The sequence below is a fragment of the Salvelinus namaycush genome, chromosome 19 (assembly GCF_016432855.1).
Source record: "Salvelinus namaycush isolate Seneca chromosome 19, SaNama_1.0, whole genome shotgun sequence".
Classification (NCBI taxonomy): domain Eukaryota; kingdom Metazoa; phylum Chordata; class Actinopteri; order Salmoniformes; family Salmonidae; genus Salvelinus; species Salvelinus namaycush.
This window is the reverse complement of record NC_052325.1, coordinates 48,540,835-48,558,248: the sequence shown is the minus strand read 5'-3', so window position 1 is coordinate 48,558,248 and position 17,414 is coordinate 48,540,835.

The following is a 17,414-nucleotide window of genomic DNA, read 5'->3' as shown; positions in this document are numbered from 1 at the left end:
GCCCGAACCATGAAAAGCAGCTCCAGACCATTATTCCTCCTCCACCAAACTTTACAGTTGGCACTATGATTGGGGCAGGTAGCGTTCTCCTGGCATCCGCCAAACCCAGATTTGTCCGTCGGAATGCCAGATGATGAAGCATGATTCATCACTACAGAGAACTCGTTTCCACTGCTCCAGAGTCCAATGGCGGTGAGCTTTAAACCACTCCAGCCGACGCTTGGTATTGCGCATGGTGATCTTAGGATTGTGTGCGGCTGCTCGGCCATGGAAACCCATTTCATCAAGCTCCAGATGAACGGTTCTTGTGCTGACCTTGCTTCAAGAGGCAGTTTGGACCTCGGTAATGAGTGTTGCAATCGAGGACACAGTGGTCCCGTTATGTGAGCTTGTGTGGCCTACGACTTTGCGGCTGAGCTATAATGACACACAGGCAAAGGAATTCTGTTTCCCTCCATCTATACTGAACAAAAATATAAACCCAACATGTAAAGTATTGGTCACATGTTTCATGAACTGAAATAAAAGAGCTCAGGAATTTTCCATACACACAAAAAGCTTATTTCTCTCCAATTATGTGCACAAATTTGTTTACATACAGTGAGCATTTCTAATTTGCCAAGATAATCCATCCACCTGACAGGTATGGCATAACAAGAAGCTGAATAAACAGTATGATCATTACACAGGTACACTCTAAAATGTGGAGTTTTGTCACACAACACAATGCCACAGATGTCTCAAGTTTTGAGGGAGCGTAAAATTGGCATGCTGACTGCAGGAATGTCCACCATAGCTGTTGCCAGAGAATTGAATGTTAATTTCTCTACCATACGCCACCTCCTAGGTCACTTTCGAGACTTTGGCAGTATGTCCAACTGGCCTCACAACAAGCAAACCACATGTAACTACGCCATCGCAGGACCTCCACATCCGGCTTCTTTACCTGCGGGATCGTCCGAGGCCAGCCACCTGGACAGCTGATGAAACTGATGAGTATTTCTGTCTGTAATAAAGCTATTTTGTGGGGAAAAACGAATTCTGGTTGGCTGGGCCTGGTGCCCAAGTGGCTGTACCCCTGCCCAGTCATGTGACACCCCTAGATTAGGGACTAATGAGTTTATTTAAATTGACTGATTTACTTATATGAACTGTAACTCAGTAAAATCATTCAAATTGTTGCATGTTGCGTTTATATTTTTGTTCAGCATAGAATCCACTCCAGAAAGAAGCCCAGGCACCACACAGTATTGTCTATAAGACAAAAAAAATAAATGATACTCTATTGTACAGTTTGAACTACAGTTGAACTGTACTATTGTAACATCAACATTAGGGTAGAATAGTTGAATACATACATGTGTAAAGGCACAGAGATTACATTTAGAACAATATCTAGCCCAGGGGTACTCAACTACTATTTGCGAAGGTCCAGCGACACAAATTTCCGAGGTGGCAAAGGTCCGGATAGATATCATCCTTTTTCAGCGCTGTGGTACAGCGTAATAACAAACATAGTCATCTATGACTTAGGAAACATTATATAAAAATGTACATTCAATGAGACCAAAAATGTGAATTAATTACATCTTTCAAATTGCATCAACATTGCTGAAGAACAAAAGTGGTTGTATAATTGTCTTTGCAAAATGTGCACTGTGAACGATTGTACATGGGCCTTGAATTATAAAAAAAATTAAAATAAATAAAAATAAAAAGTGCATGTTTTCTGGAGAACAAAGGACAGTTGAACAAAAATATTCATCTGAATGCACAGAACGTCACTGTGGGCCGTGCGATATTCATGTATAAGTCACTGGGCCTTTGTTACAACCTGGATCAAGATTGTAACAAACAATGGGAAACCACAGACTGAGTAAAGGAATAACAAAATGAATGTATTATTAGGTGTCAACTGTAAATTAGGTGTAAATTAGGTGTCAACTGCCAAAGCCACAATGTAACAACCAAAGGTATGCATGGAGAGAGGAATCTCTTACTGAATGGGGAAACAGTGGCTTTATCCCACACCTGAGCTTTCACAGGTGTGCCCCATCAGCACTGACGACCCTCCCAGCTCCGCCCACCAATCTCCTGCGGGAAGTAAGCGCAGCAAAACCCAGGGAGGGGCCGTCACAGCCTCGCATTAATGAGAGACATGTCACTTTCTGTCTATGCTTTGAACTTTGGCAAACATGGTGTGAGAGCCACTCTGAAACACAGGTGCAGGTGTTTATTGGTGAGCCTGGTGCGGTATTTGTTTTTAATAAAGTGAATTGTGGAGAAGGCTAATTCACAGGTGTATGTGGAGCCAAACATGGTCAGGATGTATAGTGCCAGTTTCTTGAGAACAGGGACATCAGCTGCAGGCACCATCTTTCCCTAGAAATTGACAGGGTCACCAACACCAGCCTGCTCCTTCAAAGCCACAGTTTCTTGCAACACAATCAACTCCATTTGCAGTGATGCAACATCTACCCATCTGAAGATCTGTTTTGGTTCTTCTGACAACTTTGTCACATTTGTGACCAAGAAGGGGTTCTGGAGGAGAAGCAGCAGTTCTCTTCCAACAGTGAAGTCATCAAAGCAAGCCTTGAAGTTATCCATCAACTTCTGGAGGAAATTAACATGGGAACATCTTTGTTTCCCTGCGTTTGCACCAGAAGATTGGGGAAGTGGACAAGTTCTCCCTGGAGATCATTCTTGAAAAGCTCAAATTTCTTCTGGAAAGCCCGGACTGCTGTTATCATATCACACACTGTGTTGTCACGTCCCTGCAGCTTAAAATTCAGTTGATTAAGGTGTGATGTAATGTCTGTCAAAAGTACACCTGTTTCCATCTTCTCGTCTTCCAAAAACTCAGAAAACTGAGTTGCCTTGTAACTCTTTTGCTTTGATAAGAAAGATTGGATTTCCTCCTGAATGGCCCAAAAGTGTTCCAAAACCCTGCGCCTTTGCTGAGCCATCTCACATTGTCGCGCAATAGTTAGTAGGGATGCGCGATATATCAGTAAACATATCGGAATCGGACAATATTAGCTAAAAATGCCAACATCAGCATCGGCCCGATGTCTATTTTAATGCCGATGTGCAAAAACCGATGTCAAAGCTTACCTATGCATACCTATATAACATAGGTAGATGACGTAATGGTTCAAAAGATAACAAAGGCCATATGCAACATTTGTGCTGCTATTATTTTCCAAGGAGGGGAGAAAGTGAAATCTTTCAATACCACAAACCTAATTAGTCATTTGAAAGTGCATCATCCCCCAGACGTTCAGCGACTACTTAGAACAAAAGCAGAAAAAAATTCTAAGCGCTGACTTCCAACAACGAAACAATTTCAAGTCAAGCAGTCAGTTGAAAGAGTAAGAACATTTCAGCGAGACAACTCAAAGGCGAAATCCATTAGCGCCAAGATAATGGAATTCATTGCCCTTGACAATCAACCGTTCTCTGTCGTGGATGATGTTGGCTTTCGCCGACTGGTTGAGCACCTCGAGCCCCAGTACACACCACCAAGTAGGCATTATTTTTCAGATGTTGCCCTACCGTTGTTGAAACGCACATCCATGAGCTACTTGCCAAGAAACATGGCGTCACTGCTATGAGCTTCACTACTGACATTTGGACCAGCGATGTCAGCCCCATGAGCATGCTGAGTCTGACAGCACAGTGGGTTGACGAGGATTTCGTACTGAGGAAAGTCGTATTGCATGCTCAAGAATGTGCTGGTTGTCATACCGCTGCTGCCATTTCAGTGGCATTTGAGAACGTTTGAAACTTGTAAACATGAACACACTCCAAGCTCTATTCAAACAACTGACTGGAGAAATAAGCTCATCAACTGCGTCTGCAGCAGACGTGATACCCTCTGTCATGGCATTGAAACGCCTGCTCAACAAAACTGCCGACACATACCGTGGGGTTAACACTTGCAAAAGTACTGTACTAGAGGCTGTGAACATGCGGTGGCATTCTCTCTGAGCCTCTTTACTGCGTCGCCACCATGCTCGATACTAGGTACAATGTAACATGTAACATTTTTGAATCTTTATGCACTGAGTTTCGATGACCTTTCTTTCAGAATGTCTTCAGTCTCTTACAACATTTATCAACCACACATTTAATTACAGGCAGAGATTTTAACTGCATTTTGGCATCCTTATATGGATAGGCTTCCTTCCTTGCCCTACCACTTCCACTGCTGTCTTGAATAATTTAATTTGAACAATGAACCTTGTCGATATTTGGAGATTACAACACCCTACGGATAAGGATTATTCTTTCTTCTCACGTGCATAAATCATACACACGAATTGACTACTTTTTAAAAGACTGTAAATTGACATCTAACGTCACCTCAAGTACCATAATATAATAATTTCCAATCCCAGTCCCGTTTTATTACAAATGGATTTCGGCAGAACAAAGATTCGATTCAGCTGGCGATTTAATCCAACATTACTCAATGATGAACAATTTCACCAACAAACAGTCCATTTAATTACGGACTATACGTCCCAGAATGATACTGCTGATGTATCCGACACCACTTTGTGGGAGGCATTTAAGGCTGTTATGCGTGGGCATATAATATCATATAAGGGTACCATGAAAAGATGTAGGCAGAGAAGATTATTAGAAATCGAGGCCCAGCTCCCGGTGCTTGAGAGAGACCATATGGAAGTGCCCTTATCTTCCAAGTTGAATGACATGTAATGGCTTCCGTCGGTAGAAGGAGAGGAGGACCAAAGCGCAGCGTGGTATGTATCCATATTTATTAGAATACTTTTTCTATAATGTACAAAACAATAAACAGACGAAAACCCAACGAAGCTACAGTCCCGAACAAGAGAACACAAAAACAGAATGAACGCAAGAACAGGAACAATCACCCACAAACCAACAGTGAAAACAGGCTACCTTAATATGGTTCCCAATCAGAGACAATGACAAACACCTGCCTCTGATTGAGAACCATATCAGGCCAATCGACAATACCCACATAGAAACACAAAACATAGAATGCCCACCCAGCTCACGTCCTGACCAACAATAAAACAAGGAAAACACAAACGAACTATGGTCAGAACGTGACATGACATAATACAACTCAAATATGAATACAATACTATTCTCTCAAACCAAGTAAACACAATGCTATTAAAGATTAAACAAAAACACTTCGAGTTGTGTGACAAACCGGATAAACTACTGGGGCGCCAGCTGAGAGGTATACAGGCCAATAGAGCTATTCATATAATGAAATCTAGTACAGGAGCTGTTACTACGGACCCAAAATAAATTCATGCATGTTTCACAAAGTTTTATCAAGACCTCTACACTTCAAAGACCACTGCAGATACAGCGTAAATTTCAGATTTCCTCCATTCCCCTTCCCTACCTAAATTATGCGGAGCTGCTCAAAGGGGGCTGGTTAACCTGTCTAGCCCCTGGGTTCCGCTAGCGGAACCCCCCCCACATTCCACTGAAAAGGCAGCGCGCGAAATTCAAAAAATATTTTTTTGAAATATTTAACTTTCACACATTAACAAGTCCAATACAGCAAATGAAAGATAAACATCTTGCGAATCCAGCCAACATGTCCGATTTTTTAAATGTTTTACAGCGAAAACACCACGTATATTTATGTTAGCTCACCACCAAATACAAAAAAGCACAGACATTTCTTTCACAGCACAGGTAGCTTGCACAAAACCCCCAAATAGAGATAGAATTAGTCACTAACCAAGAAACAACTTCATCAGATGACAGTCTTATAACATGTTATACAATAAATCTATGTTTTGTTCGAAAAATGTGCATATTTCAGGTATAAATCATAGTTTTACATTGCAGCTACAATCACAAATAGCACCGAAGCAACTAGAACAATTACAGAGACCAACGTGAAATAAAACATTTATGAAAAATACACGGTGTACAGCAAATGAAAGATAAACATCTTGTGAATCCAGCCAATATTTCAGATTTTTTAAGTGTTTTACAGCGAAAACACAATATAGCATTATATTAGCTTACCACAATAGCCAAAAACACAACCCATTTATCAGCAGCAAAAGTTAGCGATCGCAAAAAAACAGCAAAAGATAAATAATTTTTCACTAACCTTGACAACCTTCATCAGATGACAGTCCTATAACATCAGGTTATACAATACACTTATGCTTTGTTCGAAAATGTGCATATTTAGAGCTGAAATCCGTGGTTATACATTGTGAAAACGTAGCAACTTTTTCCCAGAATCTCCGGATATATTTCTGACACTCACCTAATCTGACCAAATAACTCATCATAAACTTTACAAAAAAATACATGTTGGATAGCAAATGAAAGATACACTAGTTCTTAATGCAATCGCCGTGTTAGAATTCTAAAAATAACTTTAGTACGACATACAGCTTACGTTATAGCGAGACAGCGCCTGCAATGAGGGCGGAAAATAGTACTAAACATTTTCCACAGAAATACGAAATAACATCATAAATGGTTCCTACTTTTGCTGAGCTTCCATCAGAATCTTGTACAAGGGGTCCTTTGTCCAGAACAATCGTTGTTTGGTTTTAGAATGTCCTTTTCTCCTGTCGAATTAGCAACCAAAGCTAGCCAAGTGGCACGAAGCTGTCCATCATCACCAAACGCAGAGAACGGAAAAAGCCAAAACTCCCGATAAACTTTCAATAATCTGATAAAACTATATTGAAAAAACATACTTTACGATGATATTATCACATTTATCAAATAAAATCAAAGCCGGAGATATTAGCCGTCTATAACGAAAGCTTTTCAGAACGCAATCCAGGGTTCCTTCCCGCGCCTTGCTGAACAAAGGAAATTTGGGGTCATGTCATTCCAAGAGCTCTCGTTTGACCTCAGATCAAGCTATACACCCCATTTCACCTCTCACTGCCTGTTGACATCTAGTGGAAGGCGTATGAATTGCATGTATATCCATAGATTTCAAGCAAATGAATAGGAAGGCCCTGGAACAGAGCCTCGATTTCAGATTTTTCACTTCCTAACAGGAAGTTTGCTGCAAAATGAATTCTGTTTTACTCACAGATATAATTCAAACGGTTTTAGAAACTTGAGAGTGTTTTCTATCCAATAGTAATAATAATATGCATATTGTACGATCTAGAATAGAGTACGAGGCCGTTTAAATTGGGCACGATTTTATCCCAAAGTGAAAATAGCGCCCCCTATCCCAAAGAAGTTTTAAATGCAGAGATAACTTTAGAAGAGGATGTCTCTGCAGTAAAGCGGCTGGCCCTGACGGCTTTGGTATCGTGTTTTACAAAGCTTATTCAGAGAAGGTTACTCCTCTTATGTTGAGGATGTTTAAACACTCTATTGAAACTCGCAGACTCCCGGGGTCTTTATACTCAGCTAATATGCGATCTCAAGGTGTTTACTAAAATACTCACGAAGAGACTAAATACATGCATTTTGACTATAATTCATCATGGCCAAACTGGTTTTATCGCAGGCAGATTCTCATTTTCCAACGTTAGGCGACTGATGAATATCATGTATTCCAAAAATGACAACAATTCTAAAGTTGCAATTCTTGCACTTGACGCTCAAAAAGCATTAGACCAAGTGGAATGGAACTACTGTCACGCCCTGACCTTAGAGATCCTTTTTATGTCTCTATTTTGGTTTGGTCAGGGCGTGAGTTGGGGTGGGTATTCTATGTTCTATGTTGTGTATTTCTTTGTGTTTGGCCAGGTGTGGTTCTCAATCAGAGGCAGCTGTCTATCGTTGTCTCTGATTGAGAACCATACTTAGGTAGGCATTTTTTCCATCTGTCTTTGTGGGAAGTTGACTTTGTTTAGGGCACATAGCCTTTAGCTTCATGGTTTGTTTTTGTAGTGTTTATTGTTTTGTTTGGCGACATCTACTATTAAAAGAAAATGTACGCTAACCACGCTGCACCTTGGTCCTCATCTTTTCACGGCCGTGACAGAACTTCCCACCTCCAACAACAGACCAAGCAGCGTGGTAAGGAGGAGCAGCGTGTCCAGGATTCCTGGACTTGGGAGGAGATCCTGGACGGTAAGGGACCCTGGAGGCAGGCTGGGGAGTATCGCCGTCCACGGGAGGAACTAGAGGCAGCGACTAAAGCAGAGCGGCAGCGTTACGAGGGAACACGGCTGGCAAGGAAGCCCGAGAGGCAGCCCCCCCCCCCCCAATTTTTTGGACGCTCAAAAAGCATTAGACCAAGTGGAATGGAACTACTGTCACGCCCTGACCTTAGAGATCCTTTTTATGCCTCTATTTTGGTTTGGTCAGGGCGTGAGTTGGGGTGGGTATTCTATGTTCTATGTTGTGTATTTCTTTGTGTTTGGCCGGGTGTGGTTCTCAATCAGAGGCAACTGTCTATCGCCCTTTTTTCCATCTGTCTTTGTGGGAAGTTTACTTTGTTTAGGGCACATAGTCTTTCGCTTCATGGTTTGTTTTTGTAGTGTTTATTGTTTTGTTTAGCGACATCTACTATTAAAAGAAAATGAACGCTCACCACGCTGCACCTTGGTCCTCATCTTTTCACGGCCGTGACAACTACACTCTGACAGGAATGAATGAGTTTGCTCTGGGCGAGAGTTTTGTCTCTTGGGTTGAAATACTATATGGGTGCCCGACGGCTTCAGTTCCTGCCATTGCTCGGCTAAACATGGGCAAGGTTGATCACCGCATCTCGCTCTATGCGGATGACATCATGTTCATCTCACGCCCGGAAGAGTCACTTCCACCGCTGTTGGAGCTCATCGAATAATTTGGAGAACTCTCTGGGTACACAATAAACTGGGATAAAAGTTAATTCATGCCTCTTAAAGGTGACTTAAACCCAGAGTTCATTAAACATATACCTCTTAAAATCACTGGACACAAAATTAAATATTTAGGTGTTGTCATCCCCAAGGACCCTACATTGATTTATAAATTGAACTACCTCGACATGATAGAGAAGTTGAAGAGCAACATTGAGATCTGGAGAGTGTTGCCTCTATCTATGATAGGCCGCGTTAACGCTATTAAAATGGTTACACTCCCCAGATTCCTGTATCTCTTTCCGAATCTGGCTATATTTTTAAGTAAATCATTTTTAAAATCCTTGGATTCTATTATCTTGCCTTTTGTGTGGGGAAACAAAGTACACTGTATCTAAAAAAAAAAATACAACATATTATCAACCCCAAAGAATATGGGCCCTGAGTCTGCCAAATTTTCTACTTTATTATTGGGCAGCAAATGCTAGAGTACTGGTTTGTCGTCAGCAAACTTGATGGTGGTGTTGGAATCATGTGGGGCCACGCAGTTGTGGGTTAACAGCAGTGGCGTTTAGGATTAGGGAGAACAATTTATTTTTTCATGAGCATGGCCTTATTTCTATTACTACATATTTGATGACTGTCAATGATATTCCATTCACCCAGCTCAATAAAACATCAACAGGTTAGGCTACTACATGATACTCGAATTTGCCCTATACCCATCATGAGGTTGCAACAACCTATCCTACAATAAAGGTTATAACGTTGGTGCACAGGTCAAGAGACAAATTGGACTAATCAAGGTGACAGACAGTGACACATTCAATACCGCCTTGCATCTAGCTGATCTAGGGTGTAATCATCAGTCCAAACAGTTGGAAAACGTTACATTTTGCAAATAAAAAGAGTAGTGTTCCGTTTAAGAAACTTTTTGCAACAGAATTGGCGGAATGAATACACCCCTGATCACCCGCACACACAGTTCACTTTCATAGCAGCCATACCATCAACATCACCACATCGCTTCCTCTCACATGTTCCCTTTGCTTGTGGACTTCAGTGCAAAACAGCTGTCATGTGACCAGGCGAAAAAAGATCTCCAAGTCAAACATTCATACCATAACCTATACACACAGCCTACATCATTGTCACCATATTAATTGACGTCATAGTCAACATAGCTAATATAACTAACTCGTTAGTAAATCCACAATCCAATCCATGTGTACAATCACACACTAGTGTACAGCAAGCAGTTTAGCAGTTACACCAGCGGGCCCCGGTGGCAATGAATTAATAAAACCGAAAGCTTACCTTGACTTGGAAAAGTTGGAGTGTTGGAAAGCTTTAGCCAGCTAGTAACAAATACATTCCTCTCCGTTTGAGTCGGGTTGTTGAGAAGGCTAAATTCTAGAAATGTATTTGCTCTAAACTGTTAAACTATTGTCTTTCTCTCTTTGAGTCCTCTGGAAGTTGTCATAATTACTGTGTAAGCCTATGGAGGGGTGTGAGAACCATGAGCCTCCTAGGTTTTGTATTGAAGTCAATGTACCCAGAGGAGGACAAAAATTAGCTGTCCTCCGTCTACACCATGGTGCTACCCTACAGAGGGTTGTTGAGACTACTGACAGTCATTGCAAAACAGTGTTTTAAATCAGTTATTTGGTGACGTGAATATATTTAGTACAATTTTATCTAAAAAGGATAACTTTAATGTTTCACTATTTTTATTTTTATGAAATTCACTGAGGATGGTCCTCCCCTTCCTCCTCTAAGGAGCCTCCACTGGTTAACAGGGAGTGCAGGAATGGACTAAGGACACACCCATGGGTCACCCATGTTAACCTTTTGATGTATAAGATCTAAATGTTAATGACGGCCCTTACAGCGAGAGTTATTTTTGCACGCGGTACCAGAATTCTATGCTGGTGTTCTAGAATTTGCTGCACGTGTGAGACAAGGCGGGAAACCTGAGGTGCTAAGTCCGGAGTACATGATACAATAGTGGCGAACAAACAAGGCCGGGAAACGCTGGCATCTTCAATACTTCTTGTTAATTTTCTAAAATCATCTCCCCCGGAAAACTAGGCTAAAGCGGTGGCTACATTTCATCATGTCAGCATATTATCACCACTGGACATGTAGCCTACAGATGCCTGCCTCGTCATCAAGCAAAGAAGACATTTCGCAATCAAATGCGGTGAGTATTATGGCCTGGATAGGTTTTAGCCTGGTCGAGGTGGAGGAGAGTGTGAACAAGGTGGTGGATCAAGTCATGTAAGCAACAAAGTGAGGTAGTTTGTGCTGGTATTCAGATTGAATGGTCTGTGTGTTTGCGTAATCAGCTATGCAGAGACCCAGTGACGACCCGTTATTCAGGGCAGGCGGGGCAGAGCCCCACCTGTTTTGAGCCCCACATTTTTTGAACAAAAAAAACATTATTTTTTTATTTTTCTGGGGGGCTTGCCTGTTTTGCATGTCATTTTGGCATTAAAACGAGTCACATCAGTTTGCAGACAATGTAAAAAATATATACAGCTCTGGAAAAAATTAAGAGACGACGGCAAAATGATCAGTTTCTCTGGTTTTATTCTTTAAACTACTGACAACATTTCACCCAAATTCCCCCCCAAAATATTGCCATTTAGAGCATTTATTTGCAGAAAATGACAACTGGTCAAAATAATAAAAAAGATGCAGTGTTGTTAGACCTCGAATAATGAAAAGAAAATAAGTTAACATTCATTATTAAACAACACAATACTGTTTTAACTTCGGAAGAGTTCAGAAATCAATGTGGTGGAATCACCCTGATTTTCAATCACAGCTTTCATGCGTCTTGGCATGCTCTCCACCAGTCACATTGATGTTGGGTGACTTTATGCAACTCCTGGCGCAAAAAAATCGAGCAGCTCGGCTTTGTTTGATGGCTTGTGACCATCCATCTTCCTCTTGATCACATTCCAGAGGTTTTCAACGGGGTTCAGGTCTGGAGATTGGGCTGGCCATGACAGGGTCTTGATCTGGTGGTCCTCCATCCACACCTTGATTGACCTGGCTGTGTGGCATGGAGCATTGTCCTGCTGGAAAAACCAATCCTCAGTGTTGGGGAACATTGTCAGAGCAGAAGGCCTGGAAGTTTTCTTCCAGGACAACCTTGTACGTGGCTTAACTCATGTGTCCTTCACAAAGACAAATCTGCCCGATTCCAGCCTTGCTGAAGCACCCCCCAGATCATCACCGATCCTCCACCAAATTTCACAGTGGGTGCAAGACACTGTGGCTTGTAAGCCTCTCCAGGTCTCGCACCCATTTGTTTTTGTGAAGGACACATGAATCAAGCCACTTGTTTTTTTTATCATAGAGAAACAATGAAATTGGATGTTGCGAGTCCATGTCAATGCTTATATTTTTAGGTCTAGTAGAAAGTTTAATTCCCCTTTATTTGTGCATCTAGCCCTTTAATTATGCATCTAGCTAGTGAGGAATGTGCCATCGAATAATGTGGCCATGGTTCTGTACTGCTGCTGCTCATTTCCTGACAAAGTTGGCAAACAACAAATAATCGATACAAATGATATACTGTACGTACTCATGATATACTTCTGCCAGGTAAGCCTACCTTGCTGTTAACATTTAATTGAGAAGGTTTTGGGGAAAGTATTTCTGTCAACCCACATGATGGTTATCACATCAACTGGCTACACACAGGAGTAATAGACGGTCCGTCTACTACTTTCCCCAAAACCTTCTCAATTAAATGTCAGTGATTATTGAGAGAGAGATATCTCTCTCTCTCTCTCTCTCTCTCTCTCAGATGGTATGTAGGCTGGTTGATGGAAACCTACAGGCCTGTTTGAGGGACAACTGGACAGGACATATGAGAATGCTTGAACCTGAGCTGAGAGCCTCTTCTCCTTCCCCCTCTTTACCGTCCCTGTTCCTCCGCAGTAACACCCCACTACATTTTGTGATTTTAGTACCTATGCTATCTGTTCTCTCTGCATAAAAGCTTTGAAACAATGCCAGCAAAACGTAACCTAGACTAATTTACTGACTAACATCTCCAGTAGTCGTTCACTCTCTCTCAGCTTTGTTTGTATTGTCACAGCACTCGTGGATATGTGTAGAACAGTGCATTGCCATTATTTGTCATGACTAATACAATGCAGGTTTAGAGATAGACCTCTCTCACATTTCTCCAGATCTAGTATTTGTGCTGTTGTGTTGATTTGTATCGAAGGGAAGGTCATCCAATTGTGGTGTTATATTTAACTTTTTAAACTTTTATTTAGGATTATATATTTTTTTACGATACAAAACATACACACAACAAAATACAGAGGCACACAAACCTCCACAACATTACACCTGCCCAGACCTCCCGGTTGACACCCCCATCTCCATCGCCCGCATCACTCTGCGCCACATGGTCTTAAACTGCACCATTTTGTTTCTCTCAGTCGCCCACGCACTTTCAACATTTAGATAATAAAGCATTTCACCTTGACCTGGTGTTATATTTTACATGTAGCTCGTAAACTGCTCTATTTTCATATTTCTTTTCACTTTAGGTTGAGGGTATAGTGAGTAGAGCACGGCAGCTAAAATGTTTCAGAAAGGTGGTTGTAGGTTTAAGGACTTCAACACTGAGTTAATGGCACTCAATGGATTCTAGGTACATTTTCTGCAAATTCAAGACCTTTGGATCTCAAGCCTAAACCTCCTGGCCCTACTTAGTTGGGAAGCTCAGTTATTGAAGTTGAATTACTGCCATCTGCTGGATCATAAAAATACTGCTGCTGTAATTCATGACATTAAATCAAATCAAGTTTTATTTGTCACATGCGCCGAATACAACAGGACCTTACAGTGAAATGCTTACTTACAAGCCCTTAACCAACAATGCAGTTTTAAGAAAAATGCCACAAAAAAATAAAATAAAAATAACAAATAATTATAGAGCAGCAGTAAATTAACAATAGTGAGGCTATATAAAGGGGGTACCGGTACAGAGACAATGTGTGGGGGCACCGGTTAGTCGAGGTAATTGAGGTAATATGTACATGTAGGTAGAGTTAAAAACATGCGTTGTTTTTGGCTGTTGTACCATCATCTTTGAAACGCAAGAGAAAGGCCATAATGTATTATTCCAGCCCAGGCACAATTTCGATTTTGGACCAAAAATGGCAGCAGTGTATGTGCAACGTTTTAGACTGATCCAATGAACCATTGCATATCTGTTCAAAATGTTGTATTAAGACTGCCCAAATGTGCCTAATTGGTTTATTAATACATTTTCAAGTTCATAATTGTGCACTCTCAAATAATAGCATGGTATTATTTCACTGTAATGGCCACTGTAAATTGGACAGTGCAGTTAGATTAACAATAATTTAAGCTTTCTGCCCATATCAGAAATGCCTACGTTAGGGCAACCGTCCCGCGGGGGTTGCATCACCCGTCAGGATGTTCTCAATGGTGCAGCTGAAGAACCTTTTGAGGATATAAGGACCCATGCCAAATATTTTCAGTGTCCTGAGGGGGAATAGGTTTTGTCGTGCCCTCTTCACGACTGTCTTGGTGTGTTTGGATGTTAGTTTGTTGGTGATGTGGACGCCAAGGAACTTGAAGCTCTCAACCTGCTCCACTACAGCCACGTCGATGAGAAAGGGGGGTGCTGGGTCCTCCTTTTCCTGTAGTCCACATTCATCTCCTTTGTCTTGATCACGTTGAGGGAGAGGTTGTCGTTCTTGCACCACACGGTCAGGTCTCTTACCTCCTCCCTATAGGCTGTCTCGTTGTTGTCGGTGATCAGGCTTACCACTGTTGTGTCATCGGCAAACTTAATGATGGTGTTGGAGTCGTGCCTGGCCGTGCAGTTATGAGTGAACAGGGAGTACTGGAGGGGAATGTGCACGCACCTGAGGGTCCCCGTGTTGAGGATAGGCGTGGCAGATGTGTTACCTACCCTTACCACCTGGTGGAGCCCGTCAGGAAGTCCAGGATCCAGTTGAATAGGGAGGTGTTTAGTCCCAGGGTCCTTAGCTTAGTGATGAGCTTTGAGGGAACTATGGTGTTGAACGCTGAGCTGTAGTCAATGAATAGCATTCTCACATAGGTGTTCCTTTTGTCCAGATGGGAAAGGGCAGTGTGGAGTGCAATAGAGATTGCATCATCTGTGGATCTGTTGGGGCAGTATGCAAATTGGCGTGGGTCTAGGGTTTCTGGGATGATGGTGTTGATGTGAGCCATGACCAGCCTTTCAAAGCACTTCATGGCTACATACGTGAGTGCTACACGTCGGTAGTCAATTAGGCAGCTTACCTTAGCTTTCTTGGGCGCGGGGCCTATGGTGGTCTGCTTTAAACATGACTCAGACAGGGAGAGGTTGAAAATGTCAGTGAAGAAACTTGCCAGTTCGTCAGTGCATGCTCGGAGTACACGTCCTGGTAATCCGTCTGGCCCTGCGGCCTTGTGAATAATGACCTGTTAAAAGGTCTTGCTCACATCGGCTGCAGAGAGTGTGATCACACAGTCGTCCGGAACAGCTGATGCTCTCATGCATGTTTCAGGGTTACTTGCCTCGAAGCGAGCATAGAAGTAATTTAGCTCATCTGGTAGGCTTGTGTTACTGGGCAGCTCTCGGCTGTGCTTCCATTTGTAGTCTGTAATAGTTTTCAAGCCCTGCCACATCCGACGAGCGTCGGAGCCGGTGTAATACAATTCGATCTTAGACCTGTATTGACACTTTGCCTGTTTGATGGTTCGTCAGAGGGCATAACGGGATTTCTTATAAGCTTCTGGGTTAGAGTCCCGCTCTTTGAAAGCGGCAGCTCTACCCTTTAGCTCAGTGCCGATGTTGCCTGTAATCCATGGCTTCTGGTTGGGTTATGTACGTACGGTCACTGTGGTGACGACGTCATCGATGCACTTATTGATAAAGCCAGTGACTGATGTGGTGTACTCCTCAATGCCATCAGAAGAATCCCGGAACATATTCCAGTCTGTGCTAGTAAAACAGTCCTGTAGCTTAGCATCTGTTTCATCTGACCACTTCTTTATTGACCGAGTCACTGGTGCTTCCTGCTTTAGTTTTTTCCTGTAAGCAGGAATCAGGAGGATAGAATTAGAGTCAGATTTTCCAAATGGAAGGCGATGGAGAGCTTTGTACGTGTCTCTGTGTGTGGAGTAAAGGTGGTCTAGAGTTTCTTTCCTTCTGGTTGCACATTTAACATGCTGGTAGAAATTAGGTAAAACGGATTTAAGTTTCCCTGCATTAAAGTCCCCAGACACTAGGAGTGCTGCCTCTGGATGAGTGTTTTCCTGTTTGCTTAATGGCCTTATACAGCTCATTGAGTGAGGTCTTAGTGCCAACATCGGATTGTTCTGGTAAATAGACAGCTATGAAAAATATAGTTGTAAACTCTCTTGGTAGGTAGTGTTGTCTACAGCTTATTATGAAATGCTCTACCTCAGGCGAGCAAAGCCTCGAGACTTCCTTAATATTACATTTCGTGCTCCAGCTGTTGTTTACAAATATACACAGACCGCTACCCGTTATCTTACCGGAGGCAGCTGTTCTATCTTGCCGATGCAGTGTAAACCCCGCCAGCTGTATGTTATCCATATCGTCGTTCAGCCACGACTCGGTGAAACATAATATATTACAGTTTTTAATGTCCTGTTGGTAGGATCCTCGTGACCGTAGCGTGGCTATTTTGTCTTCCAATGATTGTACGTTGGTTAATAGGACTGATGGTAGAGCCAGATTAACCACTCGCCATCGGATCCCGACCTACGTCCCCGATATCTACTCTTTCTCATGCGAATCACTGGGATTTAGGCCTTGTCGGGTGTCTGAAGTAAATTCTTCGTGTCCGACTCGTTAAAGAAAAATCTTCGTCCAGTACGAGGTGAGTAATCACCTTCCTGATATCTAGAAGCTCTTTTTGGTCATAAGAGGTGGTGGCAGAAACAGTGTACAAAATACGTTACAAGTAACGTAAAAAAACACACACAATAGCACAATTGGTTAGGAGACCGTAAAACGGCAGCCATCTGCTCCACCGCCATTCTGGGACAGAGAGCTGGCTAGTGATGGCTATTTAACAGTCTGATGGCCTTAAGATGATGGCCTTTTAGTCACTCGTTCCCAGCTTTGATGCACCTGTACTGACCTCGCCTTCTGGATGGTAGCGGGGTGAACAGGCCGTGGCTCAGGTGGTTGATGTCCTTGATGATCTTTTTGGCCTTCCTGTGACATCGGGTGCTGTAGGTGTCCTGTAGGACATGTAGTTTGCCCTCGGTGATGCATTGGGCAGACCGCACCACCCTCTGGAGAGCCTTGCGGTTGCGGGCGGTGCAGTTGCCATACAAGGCGGTAATACAGCCCGACAGGATGCTCTCGATTGTGCATCTGTAAAAGTTTGTGAGGGTTTTAGGGGCCAAGCCAAATTTCTTCACCCTCCTGAGGTTGAAGAGGCGCTGTTGCACCGTCTTCACCACACGGTCTGTGTGGGAGGACTGTTTCAGATTGTCAGTGATGTGTATGCCGAGGAACTTGAAACTTTCCACCTTCTCCACTGCGGTCACGTCAATGTGAATAGGGGC